This window comes from Pongo pygmaeus, chromosome 9 (assembly GCF_028885625.2).
Source record: "Pongo pygmaeus isolate AG05252 chromosome 9, NHGRI_mPonPyg2-v2.0_pri, whole genome shotgun sequence".
In the NCBI taxonomy this organism is placed as follows: Eukaryota; Metazoa; Chordata; class Mammalia; order Primates; family Hominidae; genus Pongo; species Pongo pygmaeus.
In genome coordinates, this window is record NC_072382.2 from 70,264,114 (window position 1) to 70,275,462 (window position 11,349).

At 39.8% G+C, this 11,349-nt stretch overlaps 1 long non-coding RNA gene and 1 pseudogene across 1 annotated transcript in view; both read left to right on the forward strand.

Moving 5' to 3' along the window:
- LOC134740265 (uncharacterized) overlaps positions 1-11,349 on the forward strand; it is a 113,920-nt gene that overhangs the window by 64,911 nt on the left and 37,660 nt on the right. The window lies entirely within an intron of this gene.
- On the forward strand, positions 310-1,247 carry LOC129008655 (olfactory receptor 56A1-like; annotated as a pseudogene).

The following is an 11,349-nucleotide window of genomic DNA, read 5'->3' on the forward strand; positions in this document are numbered from 1 at the left end:
AGGCTTGGATTAAGTATGTCCAGGATGAGTTATGTCAGCAGTACAGGAAGTCAGAATGACAGAGGTTTGAGTGATTCTCTTTTATATTTAATCAGTGTTTAACTTTATTTTCTTCTACTTTGTAATAGGATTGGGAGTATATCATACATTTTTCCATTTCTCACCTATATCTCCTATCAGTATCTCATCAATTTTCTGGATGAGAAAGTGTTAGCAAATATTTTGACAACTTTGTTTTCCATTGACCTAATTCATGTGTCTTATCATGCAAAAATCCAGGTGAAATTTTCTCAACTGAGAATTTATTTCATGACATTACCCAGCAATGACTCCACTGTCCCAGTCTCTGAATTCCTCCTCATCTGCTTCCCCAACTTTCAGGTTGGCAGCACTGGCTGTCCCTGCCCCTCAGCCTCCTCTTCCTCCTGGCCATGGGGGCCAACACCCACCCCCATCACCATCCACATGGAGGCTTCTCTGCACCAGCCCCTGTACTACCTGCTCAGACTCCTCTCCTTGCTGGACATCGTGCTCTGCCTCACTGTCATCCCCAAGGTCCTGGCCATCTTCTGGTTTGATCTTAGATCAATCAGCTTCCCTGCCTGCTTCCTTCAGATGTTCGTCATGAACAGTTTCCTCCCCATGGAGTCCTGCACATTCATGGTCAAGGACTACGATCATTATGTGGCCATCTGCCACCCACTGCGGTACATGTCCATCATCACTAATCAATTTGTGGCCAAAGCTAGTGTCTTCATTGTGGTGCAGAATGCTTTGCTGCTTTCACCTGTTCCCATTCTCTCTGCCTAACTCCATTACTGTGGGAAAAATGTCATTGAGAACTGCATCTGTGCCAACCTGTCTATGTCCAGGCTCTCCTGTGATAATTTCACCCTTAACAGAATCTACCAATTTGTGGCTGGTTGGACTTTGCTGGGCTCGGATTTCATCCTCATCTTCCTCTCTTACACCTTCATTCTAAGAGCTGTGCTTAGATTCAAGGTGGAGGGGGTGGCAGTGAAGGCCCTGAGCACATGTGGCTCCCACTTTATCCTCATCCTCTTCTTCAGCACCTGCTGGTTGTGGCGTTGACAAATGTGGCCAGAAAGAAGGTCCCCATGGACATCCTGATCCTGTTTAATGTCTTTCATCCCTTTAGTCCTCCTGCATTAAACCCTATTGTATGTGGGTTTCAAACTAAAGAGTTAAAGCAGGAATTTTAGAAGTTGCTGCAGAGGGGCCTTTGAAAACACGGAAGGGACTCTCCGTAGAAGCACCTATTACTGTTTCTATTTCAGGAGCTGTGATTCCAGACAACAAACTAATGCTTAAATGCTGAGTATTTCTTACCCATTTCTCTCTCTCCAGTATCAGGAATTAGTGAGGGCTCCTTAGTACCTGACGTAAATTCATTTGCCTAGCTCATGTAACTAACATTCTTAGAGATTTAACTTTGTGTTTAGATATTTACATATTTGAACAATCTCATCCTCACAGAAGTTCTGCAGGGTAGGATTATTATTCCACTTTATATATTAGAAAACACAAATTTGGGGAGAAATACTGACAAAGGTCACATCTGATGAGTGGTGGGGCATTAATTCCTTAGACAGCATTGAAGCCCTGGCTCTGCTCTGTAGGCCAGGATCTCTGCATCATTTTTATGAATTTGTTGCTGTCAATAGGTCTTCTCTAATCACCCTCCACCTACAGATTCAAAAAGAACCAAACAGAGGAACAGAATCCAGAGATGTTGCCACAATCTTTTTCTGACTGCCCAGGCTTCTGTCACCAAAAGATATTAATCATAGTACCAGTTTATGCCCAGTGGAAGGCTTACAAACCTTGAAATTCTTTATGACAAGATCAGAACACTGAGGATCCAGGTGGCAGAGGTAGGAATGAGAAGACCAGCAGTGTGGGAAGTGGTCAAACTGACTGTGGTGATTTGGGGGCATTCTGTGTACTCAAAACCACACCCCATATGCTTTGGAGCTCAAGAACCTGGAGTGTGGGGAATGTATGTATGGCATATTGTTAAACTTCTGGATGTCATAATCTGGTGAGAATGGGTGAAGAAACAACATATTATTGTAGATGGTAGACAACGCTGTCATTATTTACATGGGTAATAGAGAACTGAGGTTCAGGATCGTTTAAGAACCTTACCCAAAAGTCAGGGATAATTCTTATTTGCAAAATTCCATAGGCTGAAAGCAAGGGCCACTGTATTAAGAGGTCCTTAAACACTGGTTCTAGTGAGTAGATCCCAAAATTATTAAATTAAAAGCATTTGAAACATAGGCCAAGCATGGTGGATCATGCCTGTAATCCCAGCCCTTTGGGAGGCCAAGGTAAGAGTTCGAGACAACACTGGCCAACATGGTGAAACCCTGTCTCTACTAAAAATACAAAAATCAGCTGTGTGTAGTGGTGTGCACCTGTAGTCCCAACTACTCAGGAAGCTGAGGCAGGAGAATCACTTGAACCTGAAAGGTGGATGTTGCAATGAGCTGAGATCGCACCACTGCACTCCAGCCTGGGTGACAGAGCAAGACTCCATCTCAAAAAAAAAAAAAAAGAAAGAAAGAAAAAATAATGAAAGAAATGTGGAGGGTACTAAATCCTTGTTTTCATCAAATATAATTTTCTTTGTTCTATCAAATATCTTTTGAATTGCAAATTGCAAATATGGAATAGATATGTGCTATCTGGCATTAGAGTATAACAATATCTTGGTGAATGGTGGGAAGCAGGGGAGTTGCTTGATTCCTTTAATTGTGAAAGGAATGAAAAAGTGGTTATAAAGTATTTTAAAGAAATTTATTTAAAGGATGAGCAGAACTTGGTTATCAATTTGATGTGCGGAGTAGATGAGAGGAAGAGAAAGGTGATTACATTTTCAAGTTTGTATGCTGACACTTCTGTGGGTTTTGTCAGCTTCACTCTTTGGTTATTCAAGAAATATTGGCATAAGCTTCCCTTTTTTATGGGCTAAGACAGAGATTGGGCTCTCCAGAACCAAACAAAGTCAGAGATAATTCTTATTTGCAAAATTCCATAGGGTGAAAGTAAGGGCCACTATAATTTAATCTCTTGTTTCCATCAAATATGATCTTCTTTGTCCTGTGAAATATCTTTTGAATGTCAAATTGCAAATAGTAGATGAACTAAAGCTTAAAGCTTTAGCTGGGAACAGATCTCTGCTAACTGTGGAGATGGATGAGGCTTATGCAGCCACAAATCCAACCATGAGCCCAGCAAGGAGGTAGTGGCCCTTGCTGGCCCTTGCTTTCACTCTATGGAATTTTGACCTGGAGGTTGTGCTTGCTTAGCTTCGTGAGAAAAGGTTTATAGTTACATGGTCTTCCCTAAGATAGTCTTGTTAATTCTGGTCACACATCTGATTGCACACACAAGAAAGTTTGGGCAGACTTTTTACTTAAAAACATTCAAATGCCATTCTTAATCCTGAAGGTCCTGCATCAGTTGCATTTCATTTGATTTCCCATTTCTGGATGCTGCTGCCCTTTTCCTATCCTAAAATTTATTTTCATCAAATGTTTTAGATACATTTTGGAGTCCCCAAATCATTCTGACCTCAGGTTCTTACAGACGTATATTTTCCTCCATTGTGAGGCATAGTCCTTCTAAGGTATGAAAGCATCAGCTGTGAAATAGAACTCTATTTTATTTTATTAGACAGAGTTTCACTCTTATTGCCCAGGCTGGAATGCAATGGCTGGATCTTAGCCCACCACAACTTCTGCCTCCCGGGTTCAAGAGATTCTCCTGACTCAGCCTCCCAAGTAGCTAAGATTACAGGCATATGCCACCATGCCTGGCTACTTTTTATATTTTTAGTAGAGATGGGGTTTCACCATGTTGGCCAGGCTGGTCTAGAACTCCCAACCTCAGATGGTCCACCCACCTCGGCCTTCCAAAGTGCTGGGATTATAGGCGTGAGCCACTGTGCCCGGCCTGATCTCTCTTGACTGTGGAGAAGGATGAGGCTTATGCAGCCATAAATCCAACTATGAACCCGGTGAGGAGATGAGTTAAATTGTGCTTTGATCTGCTGGTATAGCATGATTTTATATACTCAAGAGGGACTTTAGCTGATCAATATGAAGTAACAGGAGCTAGATTACCCTGTCACTCGAAATAACTAGAAAACTGAACAAAATATGTGAAATAATGGTTCTGAAGGCATTGGACATCAGGCAATGGAGGACAGTGATCCCCAAGAGATAGGAAACAAAAAAGGTGAGTCTTGTTTACTGGAAAGCGATTGTTCCAATTCATTAGGGAGAGATTCCAGGCTATGTCAAAGGGAGGGCAAGCTCAGCTGCAGCCTGGCAATCTTTCTATGTCCAGGAGAAGGGGAAGGGAGTCCAAGGAAGCTAGAGTTCACAAGGCGGAGTATTGAGGAAGAGAAAACTGCATAGAAAGAGAATCCCAAAGATTTATAGAAATTCCCCCTTGAGTATTCAGCAATGTACTGATTAGCATATGCGTGTGAGGGAACTTCATGAAGGGCTAAATATCTGAAATAAATTAGATATCTTCTATCAAGGAAGAAATGGAGAGGGGATGATAGTGAGATGGAATGGGTGTTGGAAAGACAACTAACAGAGACAAACATATAAGAAAACAATAAAATTCTGTATAATGTTCTGAATAACTTTTATGTCAATGAATTTGAAAAACTACAAATTTAAAAATCACCAGTAGCTTCAGATAATAAAACTCAAATATATAAATAACCATTAAAAATTTGAAATATTAATTAAAGACCTTTTCCCAACAAAAGCTTCAGTACACTATGGGTTTATAGGTGAGTTCTAAAATTTTAAGAAATAGATCATCTCTTTCATTCATACATTCTTCAAGATAACAGAAAAAGATGGAAAATTTTTACCAACTTATTTTGTGAAGCTAGAGTGACCTTGTCTCTAAAACTGGATAATGACAATTCAAACTGTGCAGTGTTTTCACCATGCATTTCATTGCAAGGCAACCCAAAGCCAATCAGTCCATTGTGTAATCAGCCCATTCCCCTGAGAGTCTCACCTCTCAGTAGGAGGTGGGGATGTTTCCATATCTTCCAGGTGGCCAAGGGCAAGCTTCTCTGATCCAGGCATGTAAAGAGCCAAGTATCTCTCCATAACTGCCATTAGCCATCCCTTAAAGTATATTTCCTACTTAGTTATTACACACCAAGGCTAAAAGCTCTCCCGTAACGCAAAGCAATTTTTGATACCCCCAAAAGTCAAAACTGTCAGATAATACAATGCAAAACAGAACAGTGTCTTAGATTTTGAGAGGGATCTATTCTCTTTCCATTCTTGGGCTTCTGTGAGGAAAACAGAGGTTTTTCCTAGAGTGGGGTCTGTGGTGCCTCCTCTGCTTTCCTCCAGGAGTACCAGGCTGTTAGAATTTATCTTAGGTTCTCTCATGTGGGCATCAAGAGTGGGAAGAAGACAAAATGGAGAAAAACAATTCAGTCTACTGAGAAGAAAAAAACTTTCAGAAGAACATGATTCAGGAAGAGGAAAAAGATAAAGCCCTCTTAAATACATTTAACTTGGATATCTGTTTTTAATTAAGCTGATTTTAGCCATGGAGCTATTTTTTTCTTAAAAAAAAATTCTTTTAAATCTTTTATTACCAGACTCTAGCTAGGACAGCCAATATTTCTGGCTTTTGAATTCTACCATAGGTAACTTCCCACATGAAATTAATTAATAAGTTTTAACTAAGGTTAACTTAACTATGGATGCATAAGATGTCTCAAAGAGATGGTAAGTGGTTTCTATTTTTACAAGATTTAGAATCTCCCCAAGGGTAGTTCAGGGAAAGGAAAATTTAAGACAGGAAATCAGAGGCTATCCATGGGGGAAAATAAACCCTCAATTAATGGCAAAGTTACACAAATAACAAACCAGGAAGGAATCCTTCCGGAAGCCAAGAATTGAACCCTTGCCATGATTGTCAAAAGATAAAGCCTCAGCTACTGAGCTACACAGCATTGAGCAGTTTCTATTGCTCTTTCCAGAAGCCTAGAGCAGCCAATTTCAAGCATGAAAAGGTTTTTAACTGCTCAAGATAATTTTTAGGGCTAACTATAATGTGAACCCCTAAATTTCTGTCCTCTAGATGGTGGAGACCAAGAGAAAGTATCCCCACATAGTCCCAGGGTTAAGATCTTAAGGACACAAAACAAGACAGAAATTTCATTTGGTATTGGTTTCAGGGACACGCAACAAAGTTTGTAGATGATTAGCCTGCTGGCCTGGCTTGAAAGCAGGGTTATAGGGATCTCAAAACCACATTCTATCCTGTGATATCCCTGTCTCCGTTACAGAAAGAAAAATTATTAGCACAACATGTACCAGATTTGCTATAGCCTAAGACTAGTCTCACAAATCCTTTTTTCTGTCAAACTCTTGCAGAGAAGACCAATAGTGATGTTTACCATTTACACACACACACACACACACACACACACACAGAGTCAGAGAGAGAGAATAGAGAGAGAGAGTCAGAGAGAGATAGAGAGAGAGAGACACACACACACACACAGAGAAAGAGAGAGAGAGAGGGAGAGAATGAGACGAGAAACTAGGCTGGTAAGAATTTCTTAACCTTTTTGCCAGCATACCAGGTTTCCGGGTTCCCTTTCTCTGTAGCTTCCAGAAGAATGGAGCAGCTTTTGATGACCCTGCTATCTGTGCCATATCTGTGAGGGTCAAGCCACTTTACAAAAGAAAATTCTGTTTGATGAAGCCATGGAAAAAAGATTCTCAATTTTGCAAGATGTTGCCCAATGGGCTACATGGGGAAATGAATTAACATTTTCAATTCCAGCAAAATACACATAACAAAACAGATACTAGCCACATCATTCAGCACCCAATATCAGCCTGGCAAAGCTCAAACTTTCTCCTGTTGGTCCCTGTTGTCTTTGGTCTACTCCAAGTGAGAAGGGATGACCTCTGAATGGTAACTCACAATGGGTAGTCTCTGGGCAAGGCACAGAGCAAATAGTCACCCTGAGACAGGTCTGTTGAGCTTCCTTTAGGGCTCAACAAATATGACCAGACCAATAAGGAGGGTTTTCTGAGTTAGGCCTGCTGAACTTCCATCAGCAATTCCTTCTGAGGTCCCCTCCACATATATACACATATACAAAGACAAGACAGACAGAAGGCCTTCCAAATCAGATCCCTAACCAAGAACTCCAAGCGTATCCCTTCCAAACTATCCTGCTATTCTCTGTTTAAGAAATCTCCCCAAAATCTTCCTGAACAAGGAGAAGTCTCCCAAACCAAGACTCTTTTTCCTAGTTAGGGAGAGCCAACCGAAACCCCCCAGGTTCTGAATTGAGACAGACATCCAGCAATGGAGCTACAGACAAAACAAGACCCCTGAAACAGCCAAACCGAGACAGACACCAAGTGGTGGAGCTGGTGGAGCTACAAACAGACACCCTACCATGGGGCTACAGACAGATACACCACCATGGCGCTACAGAACCAGGAGAAGGAAGGAGGCACTGGCAGCACCTAGGATACTCACCAACCCAGACATACTGCAATGGAGCTACAGACACCCCACCATGAGGCTACAGTCAGACAACCTGTGATAGGGCTACAGTTATGGGAAATCTCCCCAGGACTATTTTTCCACTGCAATTAAATCCATACACATTGGGTCAGCAGTGCCCTGCTGTCAGAGATGGTACCAGAGTCAGCCTCTAGTCCAGGAGAACTAGGCGGCTGCTTGGGCTGGCCTCTAGATCTGTTGCCAGAGGGGAGACTATGGAACCATGGGCAGGTAGTCACAAGGACTATCCCAGACAAGCCCCCAAATCTGTAATCACCTAGTGGGTTCACATTGCCCACTGCCTAGACAGAGCAGATTTATCAAGACAGGGGAATGCCAATGGCAATAGGAAATGAGTAATTCACACAGCCAGCTGTGGAGGAGACTGGAATTTTATTATCAGTCTCCATTATTTTAAAATTATGTTTAAAGTATTTAAGTGAAGATTGGTGGGATTTTGTTGGCTATACAATATTATAATTGTATACAATATATAATACAATGACATACAATATTATGTAATTTGCATTTAGGATATTGACATATTATTTTGTAATCAGAGAAAAAATTAAAAATTATTGATTGTGCTGTATTGTTCAGAGTGGTAGTTCAAAGGATGAATATTGGATTGATGAGAGAAATGCATCAGTATTTATAAGTAAACAAATGCAAGAACTGAATGAATTCATGGACACATTTAAAACTCTTCAGCTTGGAACCTGTGGAAAACAGAAAAAAATAAGAATGGGAGGACTGGGAACTATAAAGCAGCCCTTTCACTTTTTATTGGCTCGATTGTAGCCTCCCTTTTGAAATTTCAGTTTTGGTTATCAGTCTGTTCCAGTGCTATCTCTGCACAGCCCCATTATGTCCCAGATGCATACGTCCCAGCAAAAGTGAATAGGGCTGTGCTACTAAGCTCTCTGCAGAAACAGCTCTTGCCCTGCTTGCCCACTGAGTTGTTATCACTTTGTTTTCCTCTTCATATCTATTACAGATGGGCCCATTCCTTCTGCACAATAGAAAGGGACAGGGAGTTCCACCGAAGCAGCAGGTGACTACAATTACACCGAATACAAACAAATTTACAAAAGCCACCAGGACAATAATTTTCTTCCCATTTTCTAGTTCAGGTATCTTCCAGGCTTTGATGTCTATAGGTGGATCAGATGAGACAACAAAGACATTGAATAAATTATTACCTAACAAAATAATTTGTCTAAAGCCAGTGGGATATACTTTAGGATAAGCATTAAAACAGATCTAAAATTGTTTCTGAATATATTATTTGCTGAAGTTTAAACCACTTCCAAACTCCCCTCAGATTTGCCTTAAATTAAGTAATTGTACTGTATGTAGTTCCTCCTATAATTATAAATTACTTAATTTGTATGCTTTTCTTTTTTTTTGTTTTTCAACTTTTAGTTTCAGGAGTACATGTTCAGGTTTTTTATATAGGTAAATTACATGTCAAAGGAGTTTGGTGTACAGATCATTTTGTTAACCAGATAATAAGCATTATACCCAATAGGTAGCTCAGTGATCTTCACCCTCGTCCCAACCTCCGTCATCAAGTAGGCCCTGGAGTCTGTGGTTCCCTTATTTGTGTCCATGTGTACTCAAATTAGCTCCCACTTATAAGTAAGAACATATGGTGTTTGGTTTTCTGTTCCTGCATTAGTTTGCTCAGGATAACGACCTCCAGCTCCTTCCATCTTGCTACAAAAGACAGGATCTTGTTTTTTTTATGGCTGTGTAGTATTCCATGGTGTGTATGTACCATATTTCCTTTATCCAGTCTACCACTTATGCTCATCTAGGTTGATTCCATATCTTTGCTCTTGTGAATAGTGCTGCAATGAACATACAAATGCATGTGTCTTTATGGTAAAACTATATATATATTCCTTTGGCTCTATACCCAGTAATGGGATTGCTGAGTCAAGTGGTAGTTCTGTTTTAAGTTCCTTGAGGATTTGCCCGACTGCTTTCCACAGTGGCTGAACTAATTTACATTCCCACTGGTAGTGTATAAGCATTCCACTTTTTCTCCACAACCTTACCAGCATTTGTTATTTTTTGACTTTTTAATAATAGCCATTCTGACGGGTGTGAGATGGTATCTCATTGTGGTTTTTATTTGCATTTCTTTAATTACTAGTGATGTTGAGCATTTTTTTCATATGTTTTTTGGCCACATTTTCTTTTGAATAGTGTCTGTTCATGTCCTTTGCCTACTTTTTAATGGAGTTTTTGTTTTTTGCTTGTTAATTTGTTTAAGTTCCTTATAGATGCTGGATATTAGACCTGTGTCTGATGCATAGTTCACAAATATTTTCTCCCATTCTGTAGGTTGTCTGTTTACCCTGTTGATAGTTTGTTTTGCTGTCCAGAAGCTCTTAAGTTTAATTAGGTCCCATTTGTCAATTTTCATTTCTGTGGTATGCATTTATTTTTCATCAGAATGTCATTGGATGAAATGAGAATGCAATGGGAGTCCCATTGCTGGTAAAACTGGAAAATGTTTGTGTGCTTAGTTCAGCCTGTACCCAAAATTTAACCTTTCTTGTTTACACTCCCAGTTTTGACTTATCTCATCTTTGTGGTTAGTTCCCTCTAAAATTTAGATTTGAAACACTGTACACTTTCTAACTTCAGGCTCAATTTTTCAGGAATCCCTAGCAAAATTGCAATTGCTGAATGTCAAGACTGCCAACTCATCCTTCTCTTGTCTTGAAGTTATTTCTTGCTTAGCTTAGATTGTATGGCCCACCATTTCATGACTGACTCTCCTGGAAATAGCCTAACTTTTTTTGCTCCCTCCATTGTATTATTTGAAAACACCCAAATTCTGTTTGAATACAAATACCTGTCTCCTCTGTGAGAGTTTGAAACTTGTCAGAAAAAAATCCCTTAATAAAGTTATTAGTTTCACATTAAATATATCATCACAAACTTCAGATGTAAATTCAACACTATTCGGAAATCTTACTGTATGATGTCATTAAGGTAAATGGGCCCATATCCACTAAGTTTCCCAACATGGAATCGGAAGAATCATATTTGATTTCTATGTTAATTTCTTTGTTTCTTCTTCACCAGTATATCTGCTTGACTGTTTTCCCCAAATTCATTTACTCCCTTTCATTTCCTCTGCCACCAACCTGCTTCAGGCCATCTCTTGCCTGGATTGCCCTGCTTCTGCTCTTGTTTCCGTATCTCTCTGTGCTAAGGCCTTTTTGACTCACTTGACCTGAAATGATCATCGCATCAGGATTTCGTATATTTCCTTTTGTATAATTACCGAAGGTTTCTGAATTTATGTGTTTTATATTTTATTTCTATCATCAAAATAGTAAAATCTAAAACATAATTTAAAAATACATAATATATGCACATGGTTCAAATTTTAAAAGCTAAAAATGTTATTTGTTAAAAGTAATTCATTCTCTGTATCAGTATTATTTTTGACTGCACATAATAGAAAGCCCAAATAGTAGTGGCTTAAACAAATTAGAATTTTCTTCTCCTTCATGTAAAGGAAGTTCAGGGGTGGACATCTAGAGCCAAAATCAGCTCATCACAAAGACATCAATGCCCCAGTTTATCTATTTCTGCTTTGCTATGTTTAGAAGGTGGTGGGGCATATAATCTTCATTTCTCAGCTGAGTTAGTTCACATCAAAGAGTCTTCTTGGAGGCTCCACCACATGACATCAGTTAACATCTGGAGTCTGGGAAG